Below are 21,716 nucleotides of genomic sequence, written 5' to 3'. Positions count from 1 at the left end.
TATTGATCCCTCAGGAGGTCTCCTTCGAGATATTGTTTTTCCAGTCTAAAGATAAAGAAACTATTCTACTTAAAGGGAGACTATTGTGAAAATTGTCCTGACTCACTCACATATTTCAAATGTTGAATCTTCCTCTCCAAGATAGAGTAAGTCCCTTATCATGACCATGTTTTGAACTTATTACTTTAAAAAGTTCTCCCCCTGAAATCTCGGCGAATGAGAGGTTCTGAGAGTCTATTTTAACATATTTCTTCACTCCTCCTCCAGCCAGCTGTTATCACACACACCACTTTGTTTACACAATGAGTCCCTTGGAGGCTTCTGGGATCAATGACGTGCAATGACAAACTTTGCTGCTGACCAATCACAACAGAGTGGGCGTGGTCATGGTCAAACAGATTTTATCTACAGAAAAACAAACATTTTTCAGACACACTTAAATTAACTCCTTTCTTAAACTTTAAAAGGCAGCCAATTGGTTAAGCATTTGTCGAGTGAACATCTCTAGTACAAAAGATCTCTTGGAGGTTTAATGTGGGCTGATGAGCTTAAGACGAGACCTATTCCTTTGCAAAAAACAAGGTTGGCACTTGAGGGCGAACATTTAATGTTAAAATAATACTGACAATGACGAGTATGAAAAGGAAGAATATTTTCCTTTCAACTGACTTTTTTAAAAGGACCTGATCAAAAGGAAAATGTCATCTTCAAACACATTTATATGAAACAACATTTATATGGAAAAGGAGCATTTGAAAAATAACATTTTTCTCTTTATTTAGTGACTCAAATGACTGAAACTGTCACGGCAAATTGAACATTGGAAGGTTTTCTGACATACTCTGAAAACTACCACGTAATTTGAACTTTGGCAAACACTATTTTGATACCTACTTCAACTCTTTTTTCTTTTCTTTTACAATTTTATCTTGGTAAATGACTGACTTTTTCTTATTATAGCTGAACTATTTTTTTTAAGGTTTCTAAATGGATGGAACGTGAATCCAGATTACTGATGTTCTTAAGAGGATAATTCACCTTAAAATAAAGTTATATTTATTTTCAACTCACAATTATGTTGAGGTTGGATGATTTTAAAAGTATTGCTTCTTTTTTTAGAGCTTTAGACAGAAATGTATGTTCACTTGACAGTCGTGACCATAGCTCAATTTTCTTTCCAAAAAGACACACTTAAAAAAATGTCCAAATACCTCCATTCCGATATAGTCTGTGTAGCATCCAAAAAACTTGAAATATAGACTTGTTTAATGTTTTTTTGACTACATGTCGAGGCTCTACTACAAGATGGACATTACAGGCGAGCAGTATGGAGGGGTTTGGATGTTTTGATGTTCGTCTCTTTGGACAAAAAACATGAAGCCTTATTCAGGACCATCAAATGGACATACGTTTTTGCCTATAGCTTCAAAAAGAAACCGAGGGTATGTCCCAAATCGCACACTTCTACACTTACACCTATTATTTTGAGTGCACAAGTGCGCTCACACTGAGCAGTGTGCGAAAATACGGTGCGCTATGTGCACTTAAAAGACCAGAAAATTGAGTGTGGATCGATGGACACTTGAATGACTGCCATCTTAGTGACGTAGATGACGCTTAACGGAAGCTACGTCATTGATGCCACGTCTTCGGAGCAGATACCAGCGTAAATATCTTTAGAAAACACTAATTTTACCACACACAAAACACAACCACAATAAAAACACAATTTAATAACTTGTTTTAATTGGTGAAAAGCGCGAAGTGTCGCTGATAGGGTACCAACTTCGGTTGCAGTCAGCGTTAAGATGTACTAGAAGAAGAAACTGTCGAGTCATTTCCATTAAGTGTGTAGCAGCAGTGTTTGATTTGAGACAGTACTACACTGTCGAAATAAGTCCACCGTGTACTGTAAAGCAGTGCACATAGAGAAGAATGCGATTTGAGACACAGCACAAATACTGAATAATCCCAACCTTAGTCGATATAACGGTGAGTAGAAAATGAATGAAACTTGAATTTTGGGTGAACTTTTGCTTTAAGTGTGAAGCGGAATAAGCAAGAAATACAAATGTGTTTCTCAAGAAGCAACCAAGACACAGCGGAGAAGAGTGTTCCCTAAAGTGCAGCAGGAACAATACCAACACAGATTGAAAATAAATGATAGATGCCTTGGTTTGCCAGCACTTTCTTTAAGATGAATCTGTGATTTCACCTTGACAAAACTGACCTCCGGAGAGTGAGGATGTTTACTATGGAGGGGAAGTAGTCGGGGGCAGGCGTGAGAGAAGTGTCTTGAATGCTAGTGCTTGAATGCTTGACCAGAAGTAACCCGGGGCTGAATTGTGACCGTGTTTAGTCCCAAAAAATGGGTGCAAAGCGAACTCGTTTTTCTCCTCTTATAGCCCTGAAAGACTGTAAGGATCTGTGACTAGCCGTGAGTGAACCTCAAGGAAATGATGCTCACGGCAGACATTTCTTGGACTGAAAGACCAACGCTTTTCACATGAAACTGAAATAATTGCTTGAGCCTTCAGCTGGCGGCAAGGCCGTTCAGGAGTGCTATCATCTTGGAGTTTGGAAAAGTAAAACTGACTTCCTCTGGAGAAAAGCCATCACCCTCGAGGAGATAAAAGTCCACACCAGTTGGATAACCCCTCAGGGGTCAGAGCACCACAGGAGCACGTCATAGTCAACATCGACAACTTTTGTCAAGGAAAGTCAAAGGCCGAAAGTCAAAGGCCACGCATGATGTTGATGTTGGAAAAAAAAAGTGGAGGGGTTTATGAAAAAGGGCCTCTGTCCTTAGCTGACATAGAATAAATAAAATATTTCCGATGAGCTGGGACGGTGGGTAGCGGTGACGTTCCAGAACTTGACAACACATCAAGACAAACAGATCTTCTAATTGAGCCAAATGGTAATTTGGAGCAACACCAACATGCACTCGTCTGTTCCTTGTCCCATTATCGCATGAACATGTCCCGGGATACACGAAATCCTGTCATCTGCCATTTTGGAAACATAAAATCATTTCTGGGTAAACATCTTTGAAGTTTGTGTCTATTGATTATGACACTGGTAATCAATTAATGATCAACACATTTTCTTTAAGAAAAGACCGGGAAGTGTCTTTGCAGACACAATTTAAAAAAAAATCAACATAGGAGATAAAAAAAAGAGTACAGAACTAAATAAAAGGCCAAGGCGACTAAGAGTACAACATTCTGAAATGGCTGTTTGAATAAAATCAAGGAAAAAACACAATGTACTCAAGCAAAGAGCTGAGATCAGGAACGTACCCTTTAATGTGGAAACTGTTATGCTGTAGCTGCTTAAGTGGATGTGTACAGGAATTGAAAACTGTCACTAAAATATAAAAGCAGACAAAATTAGGTTCTGAACGATTAAGTGGATGGAGAAAATAAAAAGATCAGGTTATTGAATCCATATTCAACCGGTCAGGAGCAGGTTTGGGGCGGATTCCAAAACTGTCAACACACAATTTCATGACATTAACCTTTAAGAACAATTGACAAATTAGGCTGTGTGTGATATTTTTCCTCATTGACAGAAGCACAACCTGGTTTATTTTCCATTTTTTTCATGGCAATTATCAAGACCAAACCAAAATACACAAACTCTTATCGTCTAAACAAGTGTACATTTTTAACTTTTAACCCGGGATTGAGGATATTATATACTATTTATCAAAACGCAGAATTTATTCTTCTTTCTGAGACTGAAATCAAACCATTATGTGTGTGTGGAAAACTGAGTGTAAACAGGTGAAAGAGAGAACATAGATCAAAAGAAAATAACGCAAAGAAAAGCATGTAAAGGAAAAAGGATACAAAGATTAACATAGAATAACACAATTATATAATCTAATTGCAAAAGGAACCAATGAGTCCCTGAGTCTATTAGTGTGGCATCTGAGGAGGTGCATTCATGCATTTATAGAGACTCTACTTTTATACGGTTGAACTATTGAGGATGTTTGGAAATTTCTTATTTTTTAGTAGTGGATTCTTGTTTCACTTTTGAATTCTGGTTGGACTTTTTTTTTGTATTTCAAGCTCATGGGCTATTTAGTCTACATCCTGTCTTCAAACCTAATGATTTTACAGGGCTGAATGAATAAAAAAACAACAACAATGTGTGTTGTCTCAGGGTCAAGGTGTCTTGAAAGGCCCAAAAAACAAATGTTTTTGAGGTATCCCTTGTGTTGATCGACCTCCACCACTGCATATGTATTTCTGGAAGCCAGGGAGGTCGTTCACCTCGACTCAGAGACAACACAAAGGATACCACAAACACATTGTTTTTCGGGCCTTCGGGTCACCTTGACCCTGAGATGACACAAGTGTTAAGACATGATGATGTAATTAGACTTTATAAATTCATCAATGCTGTAAACTTTAAATTAATGGTATTAGGGTATGAATAAACATTAAAAGCTGCACGATTTGTCTCGTTATTTAAAAAAAACTGAAGACTTCAGAAAATGATGTAGTTTAATGATGTCAAATTGACGCCTAAAATTATTGTTGGTCTACAACTCTTCATCTGTTAACCCTCGTGTTTTCCATCGTCTACAGACAAGTCTCCTCTCTAACTCTCTCCTTCAGCTTCATCCAAGGTGCCCAGATACTTGAATGCTGATCAGCATGCCACGGCTTGATGTTGCCTAGCAACAGACATAACCAGCCTGCTCACTCCCAGCAGCCACAAATGTCAAAGTATAAGTACAAGTTTTGACATTGTTAGCCAGGCTAGCAAGGATAAAATGATGTAGCGATCTGGGGAACCGGAGGAGAGAAGATCCTCACCTACAGAATAAGTCACTTCCTAACAATGGGATATTAATATTAATATAATTATTTAATTATGAACTTATCTACAGCTTTTAATGTCTCCTGTATGTGTTTCTCATCTCATTCAAATACTAAACTTTAGCCATGAATAAAAATAAATAAATGTTAATGAATATTGAATGATGGATTCCAAGTGGTTTCTGCAGCAATGTCAACCATCAATATGGTTACAGGTTCAAATCTGGCTTGAGCACTCCAAGGTCATTCAGTAACTGTGGTGACCGGTTGTCTATACATGCCTTCCAAAGGTGACATATCCATCGCCCCCAAGTAGCTGGGATAATCTCAAGCCCCTGATTAAGGCAATAAGCAGAAGCAAATGAATAAAGGATGTAGTGAATAATCCTCTTGTCTGCAGGTGATCTCATTTTAGTCAATAATGCAACATATACCTGCGCTAACGTGGACGTTACAAACCAGCAGTACGGAGATATTTGTTTTTAAGTGTCTTTTTTTATGTAGACAACTGTGCTTCAGTCACTAAATTAAAATGAACAAACATTTTTGTTTATAACTCTAAAAAAGGAACAGATTAGTCTGAAAATAATGTCAATTCTTAGTCGACATGAGTAGAACATGAGTGAAATTTGAAAAAGAAAGCAACATGAAAGATTATGGAAAGGGGGAAAGCTTGCCTTCCTTGTGATGAATGGATAATCTTTCTGTAAGCATTCGATTGACGGCTTGTTGAAAGCACACTGGGGCAAATTTCTCATTGATTTGCATTCACTCGGTTAAAAGGCCCAACACACGTGGCGTCATCATACCCATGATCTAGTGCCAGTTTTCAAAAGATGTGTCGAGCGGATCGATGAGATGGCGAGAAGAGACAGGGGGATATTATTAGGTGCAAGAATGTTCGACTGGAACATAGTAACCAGACAAATGAAATCAAATAATACACAGTCATAGATAGACGGATAGATACATCTTTATTGATCCCTCTGGAGGGAAATTATCATGATTTTCAAACTAAGAGGTGTCAAACTCCATAGAGTAAGAGGGCAAAATTCTAAACTCAAACCAAGTCACGAGAAAAAAGTATATATAGTATAATAAAGGTTCAAAAGAAATTTCCTGTCAGCGTCCAAATGAACTGCCAGAAACTAATTTTAGCACAGAGCATATAGACATGGCTGCCCCCCCTCAGGCCCTGCAATTGACACCTCTGATCTCACTGAACCTCTGCAAACCTCCTCAGTCCATGTAACTTCCACCGGAAAAGTGCATTATTCTGTGGATATCTCTGCTAATCTGACACGTCTAATAAAAACATTAGTACATCGCAGTGGAGAGCGTACTATTGGGACGCTACCCACTCGCCTTTTTGATTTGATTTGAAATTTAGAATCTCTTCCTCCATATGCCAGTTCACATAATACCTTACGTAATGTATTGGTTATGTGACTCGTGGAACACAGATCGGGATATATCTGTCCACATGTGAATACCATTTCTATGTTTTAAACAGTTGGAACTTTGCTGTTACATCTTGAGGAGGCAGGAAGTCTGTTTCTCTTTGAGCTTTTTCTGTCCTTCCACTGTGTCTTAACATCCTGGAATCATTTATATATTTACATATTTTCCATTAAGTATCAAACCTGCTATCCAGCCAATCTCTTTTATCAGAATAATCCTCTCATAATAAATCTTCTGTCATCTTTGTGTAGATTAAATCGGCGCACAAATAATTATATCTGTGTTCATCTCGTTTAACATCTACATTATGCATAAACACATACATGCATCTTCTTTTCTGATTATCGGATCATTTCAAATAACTGTGTTTATAAATTAGAGAGAAGGTTTACACTGATGCAATATAGTAGATTCTACTGTATATTGATATTTCAAAAGTATCTACAAGACTGAGGAGCAGAATTCTAGTTGCCAGTTTATTGTTGTTGGGTTTTTTTTCATTCAGCCCTGTAAAAGCATTGGGTTTGAAGACAGGATGTAGACTAAATAGCCCATGAGCTTGAAATACAAAAGAAAAGTCCAACCAGAATTCAAAAGTGAAACAACAATCCACTACTAAAAAATAAGAAATTTCCAAACATCCTCAATAGTTCAACCGTATAAAAGTAGAGTCTCTATAAATGCATGAATGCACCTCCTAAGATGCCACACTAATAGACTCAGGGACTCATTGGTTCCTTTTGCAATTAGATTATATAATTGTGTTATTCTATGTTAATCTTTGTATCCTTTTTCCTTTACATGCTTTTCTTTGCGTTATTTTCTTTTGATCTATGTTCTCTCTTTCACCTGGTTACACTCAGTTTTCCACACACACATAATGGTTTGATTTCAGTCTCAGAAAGAAGAATAAATTCTGCGTTTTGATAAATAGTATATAATATCCTCAATCCCGGGTTAAAAGTTAAAAATGTACACTTGTTTAGACGATAAGAGTTTGTGTATTTTTGTTTGGTCTTGATAATTGCCATGAAAAAAATGGAAAATAAACCAGGTTGTGCTTCTGTCAATGTGGAAAAATATCACACACAGCCTAATTTGTCAATTGTTCTTAAAGGTTAATGTCATGAAATTGTGTGTTAACAGTTTTGGAATCCGTCCCAAACCTGCTCCTGACCGGTTGAATATGGATTCAATAACCTGATCTTTTGATTTTCTCCATCCACTTAATCGTTCAGAACCTAATTTTGTCTGCTTTTATATTTTAGTGACAGTTTTCAATTCCTGTACACATCCACTTAAGCAGCTACAGCATAACAGTTTCCACATTAAAGGGTATGTTCCTGATCTCAGCTCTTTGCTTGAGTACATTGTGTTTTTTCCGTGATTTTATTCAAACAGCCATTTCAGAATGTTGTACTCTTAATGTTAATCTTTGCATCCTTTTTCCTTTGTATCCTTTTCTTTGTGTTATTTTATTTTGATCTATGTTCTTTATTTTGATCTATGTTTTTTATACTTGGATTTTGTCATTCATGCACTTTGCAATATCCAGAGTGATGAATAAAGTCAATCTATCCATCTATCTAGATGTTACTGTTCTTCGTAGACCATAATACATTTGGTAGATTCAACACATGAGATAAGATGTCAAAAAAGAGGTGCATGGCAACCAGAAAAAAAGACCAAGAATTAAAAGCAGACCGAAGGCGAGACATGAGAACATCCAAGAGTTTGGATTGACCATTGACTGTGAGGAGTGACCAACCAATGTTTTGGGTCTGTGGTCTGAGAAATGTAATCCAGCTTCTGAAAAAGTAGCTCCCCCTGAAAAAATCCAGTTCAGGCTTAGAGAGGCTGCTCACAACAGGAGGTGCACAAAATAAAAATAGACACAAAAGTGAACATAAATAAACGTGTTATTTTTGAACAGGAAGTGTTCTCAGACAGGTTGGTTTATTTCTAATACAAAAAAAACGTCCTAGTCATGAGACACTTCCAAAATAACACTTGAATGAATCAAGACCAACGCAAATACCTGCACGACTTGTATAGAGAGAGAGAGATCTGGTATGTTTAAACAGCATTAAAACCAAACACTTAATAAAGTATTACAGTGTATACATCACTATACAGTCTGGATAATGCAGTGAAACTTCATGATGTCGACGTAAACGACCAGTTTTTTCATGATTCTGAGTCATTGCAGCTTTTAGCCTGTCGGAGAGACAGCAGCGCCTCCAGTTGTTTTAATCTTTATCTCTGTGGAAAAGCGTGGAATCCTTATCGTTCCGGTTCTGACATTAGCTGCATAGTTTGTTTGCAGGGAAAAATCTGCCCAAAAGAAAGTGTTTTTGTGACCTATAAGATTTGTTTATGTTGTGTCGTCTTGAAGCGAAATACGAACTGATAATGTGGCGAGGAACTTAAAAGGAGGACCTTACAACTCGTTTGATATAACAGTCCAATCATTAAAAATGTATTAGCTGCAATAACATCAGCTAAATGGGTGTTTTTTGTAGAGTTTTCTTTTCATTTTTTATTAACGTACATTCCCCAGTGACAAATAGACAATAGGAATAATAAATTCACAGGGTATAATAGTATTCGGTTCATCTTGAGGTGAAATCATTGTCTCGCTGTCTGAAATCTTGGCAAACGAAAGGTTACGAGAGCGGAGTCCATTATGACATAAGGATCACTTCACAGCCAGCTGTAATCACACCCCGCTTTGTTTATACAACAAGGCCCTTGGAGATGGAGACTTCTACAATTTATCTTCTTCTTCTAGGACCGTCATCACTATCTTCACTGTAATCAGCATCTTCAAAACCTTCATCATCATCGTCCTTATTTTCACCTTCATCTTCAATTTTATTTTCATCTTCACTATCACTATCTTCAACCTAATCATCATCTTCTTCGGCCTCATCGTCTTCTCCACCTTCATCATCATCATCTTCTTCACCCTCATCATCATCTCCACTGTAATCACTACAGTCATCTTCAACACCTTCATATATTAATCATTTTCATCCTCTTGTCATCATCATCCTTATTTTCACCTTCATCTTCAATTTTATCCTCATCAATTGTATCATTATCATCCTCCTCGTCATCATCATCATCACTTTCCTCAGAAATCAACACATTAGGTGCCCTTTAAAAACGTTGGTTCAATAGCAGGCAGACCGGCCGAGTTAGTTGAAGGAGAAAGGTCTGAATGCGAACAAGATAATCTGGTAATGTGTGAACAGGGACGGACTGAGTAGGTGTTAGAGCGTGAGGTGAAGTGGCTGGTGTGTGAGGTCCTGACACATCAATGGAGAATAAAATGACTTAACTAGACGCGACATAATTCATCTCTCTCCCTCTCTGTTTGTCTAAACCACTGAGGCAGGAATTCTAAAGCAACATGTGAGTCAAAATAAATACATAAATCCAGTCCTCTATGATAGATTTAATAACTGAACCATCTTAGCTTTTTTTTCTTCTTCTTTTTACTCCCGTGGGGGGCTTTGAATTTACTGAGTAATTAGCTGAGTAGAAAGCTCCCTCTAATTCAGCCGACCCATCCTGCCTTGCTCTGCAGCAAAGTTTACATTTTGTAATGAATTAAAAGCCGTGGACTATTAAAGGGGCTTTTGCTGACATCTCTATAAGCTTAAGATAAGCCGGGCCTAAATCAGGAAAAATGCAGAGCAAGCACTTTGCAGTCCAAATAAATTGTAGCGAGGAGCTGAGGATCATATAGGTGAGCCTGCCGTGGCACGAGGAATACGAGCTCCATGTTTCTCATCGTTTATTGTTTGCTATGGTTCTCGTATTGCTACTTTGAGACCAGGAGGTGACCACGGGTGGCTATTAAATCTATTCTGTACCAGCTTGTTGTGCAAAAGCTTTTTTTCTTAGACACCCTAATTGGGCGAAGTTGACCTCTCGAGACCCTGCATTTACTGTATGTGCTTCAGCGCCATGATACTTTTTTTAACATGACCTGTGAGCCACATTCAGAGTCCCTTGTCGCACCATTTAGCCTTGACATCCCAACATGTTCACCCTTTTCAAGTTAGAAAATAATAACAGAAATGTCAGCAAATACGTCTATAAAAGCAGCAGAATGAAAGGGTTCAGAAAGATCTTTGCTCCACAGAGTCTCTAGTTTAGTCTCTGTCAAGATAGAAGGAAATCAAATGTTTTTTGGGGGGAGGGTTAAACCTTAAAGTGGCCCAAAATTCAGATGTCACTAATTTTCTACTCACCCTCATGTCGATTTAGGGTTGGGATTATTTTGGGAGTTATCTGTTCCTTTTTTGTAACTATAATCAAAACTGTATGTCCATGCTAATGTAGCCACCAATGCTAACTTCGTCTTCATCTTCGTCCGAAACACTTCAAAACACCCAAATACCTCCATGGTGCCAGTCCGTAGCGTCCATCTTGTATTGGAGCCTCGACGTGAGAAATGATTCAGAAAAAAATACAGGCTGATATTTTAAGCTGTTTTTCAGCCAAAAGTTCCCAGGATATCAGGATAAATTGGGCAATAAGGAGAAACTCCACAATGAGCTTCGCTAGAAACAATTTCTCATGTCGATACTTCAATACAAGACTGACATTCCAGAAGAGCAGTATGGAGTAATTTGGATGTTTTTTAAATTGAATCTTTCTTTGGAATTACATTTTTGCCTTTAACACATAAGAAACAGATTGATGATTGACATGAGGGTTAGTGAAAAAAAATAGTGAAATTTGGGTGAACTACTAGGTTAACACTTTTAAGTACAAAGACACATTTTTGTTACGTCATCTAATATATTTTTCTAATCCTAAATAGCAGAGAAATAAAAAAAGGCATCAGACATATGCGGCTTCATTTATTTCTCCATAAGTGTTTGGAAGATGGCTATTAAAAATAAAATCCAATTATTTAACAGCAAGGGAGAGAATACACATGGTTGGGTGCAAGAGTGGATTCCAGCCACCAGTATTTATGTGACTTGAAATACCTGGAAGCATTTGAAAAAGAAATAAAGTAAAATGTAAACAGGTGGTTTACATTTGGACTTTTGTTTCATGGGGGAAAATGGGCTAATTAAGAATTCCATTTGCTGTTTAAAGTCCTTTTATTTGAATAAACACATCACCCTATAGAGACAAGTATCTTAAGACTAGCATTGATATCCAGCATTGGGCGAAACCATAAAACTCTCTTCATTCCTTTGTCCTACATTCACCAGACTTCAAATAATGCCATGAGGCATATCCCAAAAACCAACTCCGGCACGTATGATAAGTACTGGTCAGATTCAGTCGCTGATCAGTGCAATAAAAAAAAAAAAAAACATGGCACGAAAGTTAATCATGAAGATGAGAGTGAATATTCATTCCTCTCGCAGTGTGTCACGTAATATCGTGGATAGATTTAGGTCCCTGACAATTTAATTCCTTTGAATCAATTCCATCGGATACACAAACCCCAGAATAATAAGTGACCATCCACCAGTTTCCTGAGGTTACAGCGTTAACCATTACCAGATTTGATTCACTGGAGGTTCAACTGAAGATTCCCAAACAATTGACTATAATAAATGACTTTTCTTCAAATAAATTAGATTTCCTGGTGAATCTCCAGCATAATGCAGACGTAATTGCAACATCCAATTATCTCTGCAGATCCAGTCTCGTGTCAAACGTTTCCATCTTAATTCTTGAACTCTGTGTTTAACTTTCTTTTCCCTGAATTGGTTGTTGTTTACTTTCTGGAATGTCTCCACTTGATTGACGTTTGCTAATTATTTGTTATGTCCTTTGAGTGTCCACAGGTCGCGTGCTTGTATTGTTGTCGCCTTTTTTTTTCACGTGCATGTGTACTGCTAACTACCTCGTGTTTAATTTTAGGTTTGCTTCCTTGTTTTTTTGGCATCTGGATCAGGATGTTTTTAGTATTTTTGCTTTATCTCATGTTCTTTACGTTATGATTCCTGAAAGAATATTAGTTATTGTGACAATATGAATCTATTTCTACCGGTCAGATATTTTGGGCTGCTTTTGTGTTAAAGGACAACTAATGTTTCTCTTCAATAGATGTTGGACTCTATTGTATCATCAGTGTCTGTTTGTACAAAACTCTCTTTTCCTTCAAATATTTACATTCGAAAATGAGCTTAAGCCCCGCCCACTGAATTTTTTTTTCTGGAAGCAAACTCTTGTTGACACTAACCACGCCCCCTCTGCTGTTATTGGTCAAGCATCAAGGTTTGTCACTATGCGTCATTAATCTCATAAGTCTCCACCTCCTAGGGACTGGTTGTATAAACAAAGCGAGGAGTGACTATAGCTGGCTGGAGAAGAAGAGAAGTCATTATTTTGCACAATGGACTCCGCTCTCAAAACCTCTTGTTCGCTGAGATTTCAGACGGGGGAGAACTTTATAAATTAAAAAGTTCAAAACATGGTCATGATGAGGGACTTACTGCCTCTTGGAGAGGAAAGACTTCAACATTTGATTCAAGAGAGTTGGATTTTTACAAGATTATTTCTCAGTATCTGCATTGCTATTTTTGTCATATTTTCAAAGTTTACCAAAGCTGCAACTCAGTAGTGAAAGCCGGTGAAAAAGCTTCTCTCACATTAGCTGGTTCGTCCAAGGGCACACTTAATAAAAGAAAAATATTCCATTTCAGCAGCTAGAAGGAGATGTCTTATAAGTCAAAATAAGCTTGTATAAAAAGAGCCAATGATGCCAATAGTCTCTGTCCAAATCAGGATTACCAGACATGCAGGGATATTGTCATGTGAAAATTAATTTCTACCACCATCAACAGTGCAAAGAAAAACAAGCGGTTTTAAGAAAGTGTTTAACCTTTTTAACTGTAAGTAACTGGTCAGGCACTGCTGTAAATAAGGTGTAAATCATGGGGAATTTTTATTATACATAATCATATACATCGTGTATATTAAAAGATTTTTACACTCACTGAATTAATCTGGAAAATTAGTCTTGGAGATAGACTGTTCTCGATCAACGATACAAAGTGTTACTGTAAGTACGGAGCTTCACATATTCGGCAGCATCGGATTAGTCGACTCCGAATGCGTGACAGAGAACTAAAAGTGTTCATAATGATATGCAAAAACAAGACTCGTTCATAATGTATTCAAATCCAGACTTAATACACATATATTTAGAGATCACTTCCAACCATTTGTGCTAATGTGATGCGCAGCTATTGAAGCAGTTAGGGGATTAGAAAAAGCATTAGCATTGGAGATCCACATTAGGGAAGTGTATCAATTCAACATGGCGGTGGACATGCAGTAACATACTTACACATTAGTATGCTCACACATTAAGGGAGATTGGTTCTCAGTGCTGTTGAATAATGAGATTACCAATGCTCGCCTTTGAAAGGAAGTCAATTTTGTGACTTTTCTTGATGAGAGGTCGAATAATGAGCATGATTGAAACTCACTTTATAAGCTTTTTGGTTTTATGCATGCGTTTTTTTTTTAAGTAGACCCTTATGACTGTTAAAAAGATAAAAATTAAAAATGTAATGTTTAGTATTCAACATCACTCTTTGATTTTGACTCTGCGAAAAAATATTAAATTGAGAAACAGGATAAAAAATAGCACCAAATCCTTGCAATTATTTATATTTCAGTGCTTCGGGAAGTAATGAATAAAACTGCAGTTCAAAAGTAGCAGTGTGGATAAAAAAAGAGCATACTTTGATTAAAATGTTGAATTGAAAGGTACAGTATAAAGAAGTGAAGAAAATGAAAGGCAATTAGCCTGAAATGATCTCAAATTCCTAAAAAAAAAAAGGAAAGAAAACCCAGAGTGACGTGAAAGAAAATGCAAGATTACAGTTGAAGATGATGAAAAAAAACAAAAAACTTAAAGACTCCAGGGAGATCAAAGAAGGTTACATGTAAGTACTGTGACATTTAGAAGTCACCAGTGAGATTTTCTATCAAAAACAAAGAGTCCATGGTTTAAAAGAAAGGCGTGTTATGCGAGGTTACAATTTGCCAGAAAACACATTAAAAAGAAACATTTAGTCGGCTGATGGAAAAAAAAAGATTGGGTCCAAGCACTAAAGAAATTTGACCAAAGGAAGCTACAGTGGAGCAGAGATGTTAACTATGATGTCAGGCTCATTTATCACACACCAGAGATCAAGGATCAAACTCATCAACATCTAAAATCCATGAAGAAGACGTGGGTTTCTTAGGCTGAATAAAAATGTCTTTGAATGGTGTGATTAAATTTGTTGATCTGGAAACTAAGATGTTGTTTACCTGCTTGTGTTTTTGGGGTCTTTTTAATGTTATGGAGTGGACAAGGTAATCGTCGGGTGACATCAAATACTGTTTCTGAGGCAAGAAATACATTGGTAATGTAGATTGTCGTCAAATAATCCTGGGCTGAAACACCTGGAAGAAGTTGTAAACCATGCTTAACATCAAACACAGATGCAATTACAGTGATACCTTCTGCCACCTTGCTTTATTTTTGCACATGGTACTGCGTATTTAGTAACAATGTAGCAAGCAAGTCAAGACGGCAAAGCTCCTCGTCGTTGTCCACACTTCTACAAACAGGTGCTTTATTTAAACAGCAGATACACGTCAACACGACCACATAACTATGTGGGAGGCACTAATTAGTGCACCCACCTTACTTATGGTGCGAGCAAAGAAAAGTGAACTCTCATGACGTGTTCCTACAGACTGTTCTGTTTAGATGCAGCTGGTTGATGGCTAATATTCTGTATTTAAATTCTATTTTGCTATCTTAAATGTGACCCACGGCGGAAATTGGATGGCTGGGCGGCAGAGCATTACGGGAGCTGTTTTCAGGTTGCTGAGGTTTGTTGACAGGGAATGGCTCCTCATATGTTCACTTTGCAGATGTAAATAAATGTTAAATTGTTTGTGATTATAACAAGTGGAAAATCTAATTGTAAATTCTCTCCAAGATTCATTTAATTTATGGGGTTTTTAGAAGGTAACCAAGGCAATAAACAAGGGGCCACTGTATACGTTTGTTAAGGGAATCACTCGAATGCTAAAGATACAGTTTATACAAGAAGGAATTTAGTGTGTAGACAAAAAAAAAGCTAATATTTTTTTTTAAATCCTGATATTTATTCGTCTTGATTTTCTGTTATAATTAGATACAATTTTCAAATGTTTCAGATGCAATACAATAAAAAATGGTTTATAAGGATGTTATATAAACACACTGCTGTAGTAATAACCACAACTTAATAAGGATTTATTACAATAAAAATGTTTTATTATTATAGTTTTGGCTTTTTTTTCACTCAATGATTTAAGAGTTGAAAGAGTTTGGTTAATAACCTGCGATTCATTCAAACACACCTTCTCTCCCACCAGCATGTCTAGTGTTTACTACACAACACACCACAACCCATGGAGAAAAGCAGGGGTGCAGAAGATTGAGTGCTCTGAGTGGAGAGATAAACACAGCCTCTGTCTAGACGGGCACACAGAGAGCAAGGCTTATGGGGGATAAGAGTCCAAAGGGTCAAAGCATGACCTCTCTTAGAGTCGAGGATGGCTTTTTCTGTGAATTGACAGGACTGAAGGAGCGAGGGGGGGGGCGGGGGCAGTAGTATTCAAGTCTCAGTTTAGTTGGAATTCAGTCTTAAGGGTTGATACAATGCTTTTAGGGAATTTGTTCAAATGAAGAAATTAAATACAATGAATAATAATAAATAAATAAGCTGTTTTTAAATATTTTGTAACCGAGAAATGATATATTAATGAACACACAGCTTTTAGATGCACTTTATAAAACATTTAAGGAAGCCTGGGTAAATGTAATCTATCTCATTTTAATGCATGCTCTTCTTTTATTTTAATTGTTCCTATTTTTAATAACCTCTTTTTATTTCTGTCGTATATTTCCTTTTTATATTCTGTAACATCACCAAAACAAATTCCTGTGTTTGATTAACAACGCTGGCAATAAAAACGACTCTGATTCTTTAATTTAAGCCTCTTTTTTACCTTGTAATTGGCACTTTAAAGGGCACCTAATGTGCTAATTTAAGTGTCTCTTCAATTGTTCTAGGACCTCTATTATACTCCTCAGTATGTTTCTTTTTGCACAAAACTCTCGTTTAATAAAGATAATTACGTTAGAAAATATGCTTAAGCCCCGCCCACTTGCTCGGTTTCGGCTGAGAAGAAGTCTCGTCCAAGCAACCACGCCCACTCTGCTCTGATTGGTCACAAAGACACAAGTTGCATTCAAGGACTCGCGTAAAATTCAAACTCACCCCTAAAACTCCCTTTTGTACATTAAAAAAAACAATAAAAATAAGGTTTGCTGCTTAATGTACACATTACAAAAACACCTAAAGGCAGAAATAACTCTGAAAAATCTCTAAATATTTATTTTGTTTCACGATGAACATGTAGGTACTTCACTGATTTAGGACACCTCCACCAGAGTGACGTCAGAATGTTTAATTTAAACCTCAATGTCGTTTGGTGAGATTTCAGACGGAAGAGAATTTATTAAGTAATAACTTCAAAGCGGAGCAACGTCATGATGAATTAACTACTGCATTTTGAAGAGAAGACTTTAAAATTTAAAGTCAGGAGAGTTTGGTTTACACATTAGGTGCCCTTTAATCTCCGAATTCTTACTTAAAGTATACATATTCAATTAATATATTTATATGTATTTTTCAATATGTTTAATGGTGGCTGAACGTGCCGTCAAACCCTTTATTTAAAGTTAAATTAAAAATAAATTATGTAAAAGATGTAATAATCTGATCATAACTGTAGGGTGTGATGTCTCTTCTAGTAAAGCAAGAAATAACTTTAAATTGAATGTGCTTTTGTATCAATCCTTGCTCTTTTTCCAGTTTGTTTTCATGTGTGGTAGAATGTGAGGAATTAAAGCTCGGAATTTACTGATGAAAGGGAGGATTCCCGACCTAAAAATTGACTTTGAAGTCAATGTTTTCCCGACTGGCCCCGATTCTCTTCCGTAGAGATCACAAAACAAAGTAAAAGTATTGAACATTGATGTTGAAAACGATTCAAACTTGGCCTGCCGTCGGAGATTGGACCACGGTTAAGGTTGATTCACTTCCATTTGTTTGAAAACAGGGGATTTTGTCTAACATCGTGCCAAAGGCGGCGAACACGATTCCCACTCCGACCCAAATGTATTCCGTGCTTCACTGTGACGATGCCAGATGGCAGACTCACAGCAGTCCAGGTTGGAGCATCAAAACAGGAATTCCCCTTCAGTGGGAGAAAAAACAAGTGGTTACTAACCATAGGGGGGTTTAGGAATCAAGGGGGAAAACAATCAATACTCAAACACGCCAGAGAGTCGTTGAATTATTCAAACATGGATGTTTCAGTTTCACTACTGTTTACATCCTCCAATGATTATTACTTGGGTATTTTACCTGTGCTTTACCAGTTCTCAGAACCAGTGGAAGCTGCTCTAAAAGTCACTTGTCAGGAGGAGGTGACCTGCTTTTTCTACTCCAGCCAGGTCGCCCGATGTAGTTTATTTAGAGAGACGCAGCTGCCAATCTTACTCGACAGAGTGTCTCTCACTGAGAGGAACACATTCCACTGATGGTACAGACTAAACTGACGAACACACTTGACACTTTGACACTTTGATTTTATCACCAAGATTACTTGATGGGGTTTTTTTTGTCACTTTAACAATGATTGTGTGGCAAAGTATGTCTGCCCTTTGAGGCAATATATGCTGCTTCCATGAGGTCAATACAATATTATTAAAGTGACTATGTAGAAATGTGTCTTAAGGCTGTCTATCATTTGTATTACTAGTTCAACTCTACATATAACTTGGTAAAAAATATATATTTTCTTAATTTGACTTGTAATTTTTATGGGTAATGTTTTAATTTATTTGGAAAACAACATGCATGTATATCACATTTTCAAAATGGAACTTAAATTAAAAATAATTATGATATTCTATTGCATAATAACACCTTTTTGCATCGAATTTAAAATATATCAAATGTGCCATTCTTTTCTTAACCATTCTGTTGTCTCTGGGTCAAGGTGACCCGAAGGCCAAAAACCAAATGTGTTTGTGGTATCCATTGTTTTATCTCAGGGTCAAGGTGACCCGAAGGTCCAAAAACAAACGTGTTTGTAGTATCCCTTGTGTTATCTCAGGGTCAAGGTGAACGACCTCCAGGTTTATCTTGACCAAGAGACAATACAAGGGATACTACAAACACATTTGTTTTCAGGCCTTCGGGTCACATAGACCCTGAGATAACAAAAGGGTTAAGTTCCTTAAATTTAAATACATGTATAAAATTAAATGATTTTCAATCAGATTAAGACTAAATATCATTTAAGTTTCCTTTTCTTATTTATTTGTTTGCTTTTTTAGGTATTTGTCCCTCTGCCAGCTGCAGAATTAAAGCAGCTGAAGCTGTGTGATCACGTGATCCGAGCGATTTCCTTGAAAAATACACTTATATAAATACAACCGTCACATGATTTGTTCATTTGTAATTTGAAAAAAAAAATCGTATTTTATATTATTAATATAATAAGAATTTGCGCTTGTTACACAGCAGTGCGGCACATTCATATGAACCTCAGTCGATCAGAACATCTTCACATCATCATCAATACTCAGTGCTTTTAGTTACTGAATGCTTGTTAAACTCCATATTAAGATGTTTTTATTTGTTTTTCTGATCACAGAGAGAAAAATCACGCACTCAATTTAAAAATGTAACAACAAAAATGTAGGCGTGGAAAGGGAGGAACAAGGCTGCGATTAATTCATTGTGAAGTACAAAAGAAACTGGCTTTTATTTGTGTGTACGTGCAGATTCATACATCTGAATAATTTGGTATGTGCACTATTTTCTGGATTTAAATGTCCGATCATATTTAGTAGAAGATCCTCAAACATTCTTTGTACATAAAGCCCCTGGGGTTTGATAGTTTGATGGAACTTAAATCCAGCCTTGGAAAGTATCGTTATCTCAGGAAACAATAGAATAAAATATATTTGTATTACCCAGTCAGAAATCAATGATGTAAATACAAATGATTGTTTATTTTTTCAGAAGGGGCTTGATATTTAGCATTTTTTTTATTAATCAATAGAAGCTAAATATCTCTTACTTTCCACCCAACATGGATCATTTATCATCAATATAACAGCTTGTGCATCAACATTGTTCATTCAGAACATGAAAGGAGAAAATGTGCTAATGACTACAGCATAAAAGAAAACCATCTTAATTCGTGTGGCGAGCCGGAACTAACTGAGCCGCGTGTCACACACTAACCTAGAACTCACACACACTCTCACACACACTCTCACACACACATACACCACTCTTGTCTCCACAATGTCCCTGTGGCGGTCAGTGGGTTTCAACATACTTATGATGCAGGTCTTTTAACTTATAAGACACAAAGTGTTTCCACATAGATTTTTGTCTTGTTTGATAATCTCTTTGTGAACAGAAGCATTAAAGATTTTAAAAAATATAAATAAATGCAATCATTTATTCCGTCCTATATTTTGTCACAGCAGTCATTTTATTTAAGACATTGAATCCTTCTTTTGTGGGTTGTTTATTTCATTTTTCTGCTCATTCTAAATAGACAATGCCATGGGCTGTAGCGGTTAGAGGCCATACAAGTCAATGAGAAAATGTTGAATTTAAATGAAAACATCTTACAATACACCAATCCTGCAATTTGTGTAAAATTATTGAGACACAGGAACAAACGCTGGCAAAAACATACCTCGTTGGCAAAAGGGACAACTCTTTGGTTTGGGAACTTAATCTGGCAGTTTCAGTGGAATTTTGCTTGTAAAATCGATAAAAACAAACATTTGAATTACTTGATTGGAGCAACCAATAGTAGGTTTTAGCTCATTTGAGTTAACATTCCAAGTTCAAAATATTTACTCTCAAACAAACCAACACATTGAAAAAACAGTGGATTTTAAAGACCAAAGCATTCTTTATCTTTTTGAATTCTGGTTCATTTAGGGTGTTATTTCCTAATTTCTCACAGGACTAAACAAGTGACTGGTTTATTCAAATAAACAAGTGAATCGGGAAAACAGGTCACGCAACATCATCGACTGCAACGATTCTGTCTCAGCTCCGTCACTCCAGCTTGGCCCAAATTCACTTTTCCATCATGAAGGTTGTAAGGTCTGCGTTTTCTGGGCTCAGGTCCCACAAAAAAAAAAAAAATACTGAGTCATCAAGTGTACGCCGATCCTTCTTATGTCAGCTCCTACTATTCTGCACCCGCGCAGCGAAAATAGAGACAAATCCCATGAAGCAAAAACACAATAATAGAGGTTGAAAAGCAATAAGACGCGAGTCACACAGGAGGCGAGAGGTGATATAGACAGTGACAGAAAGAAACACTGCATGTCACACGGAAAATTAAAGATGGGGAAGTAGATGCAATGTAGAGAAACATACAGAATTACAAGCCTATTTACTACGGTTAGAATGTTGCTGTGATTGGTTGTCACAGTGAAGCTCATCACATCACATTATTTTCTCCAGCAGGGTTCAGGAGCATATATGAAGTACGGCGCGGACAATCAATCAAAAAGCAAATTTGTCATCACGTCAAATGACAGTCTGGGCCCATGTTTTAATGAGGAAACAAACTTGTGTGAACATGACACGGTGGTTGTGAGAGTGGATCAGAGGTGGAAACACTTCGCATCCTTTCTATGAAAACTATTATTTATAGAAAAGACGCGATGGGACATAACGTGTTACTTTCAATCCGTTGAAAGATGTTGTTTTTTAGCTACCTTCTTGAGCTTAAACCTTTAAAAGAAATGAAAGAAAGCTTTTTGTCGGTTGCAGTACACTCGACAAAATGAAGCCGCACAATTTATTAAATGTGAAATATTGTTTATAATATTACATATGACATTACTTATAATATGTGAAGAAATAGGAACACACAACAAAAGGGTAATGCAATGGAAATTAAAGAAATGAATGATAAAAACAAAAATTACATAACGGTCAACAAAAGCAGTGGGTGGTAAACGTTGTGTGCCATTATTCTGTCAAGAAAGAGACAGCTAAAGTGGAGGAAGACACAAAAGGAACAATTCATAATTAAAGCTAAAAAAAAAAAAAAAGACAAAACCTTGTTATAAATGTTTTATAAAATACAGTATATTAAATAGTTTATAGAATAAAATAATTTATTCATTAATCAACAAAGCTATTGTATCTCAATGTTTTATTATCTTGTGTCTGTGACGTCTTGTAGACTCTATTCCTGCTTAACTTTGAAGAAAACCATTTTCAATTGTAAAACAATTATTCTAAACTGTAATCAAACATTTTC

The sequence above is a fragment of the Callionymus lyra genome, chromosome 5 (genome assembly GCF_982586985.1).
Source record: "Callionymus lyra chromosome 5, fCalLyr1.hap1.1, whole genome shotgun sequence".
NCBI classification, from domain to species: Eukaryota; Metazoa; Chordata; class Actinopteri; order Syngnathiformes; family Callionymidae; genus Callionymus; species Callionymus lyra.
The sequence above is the reverse complement of the archived record's forward strand: the minus strand, read 5'-3'. Positions refer to the sequence as shown.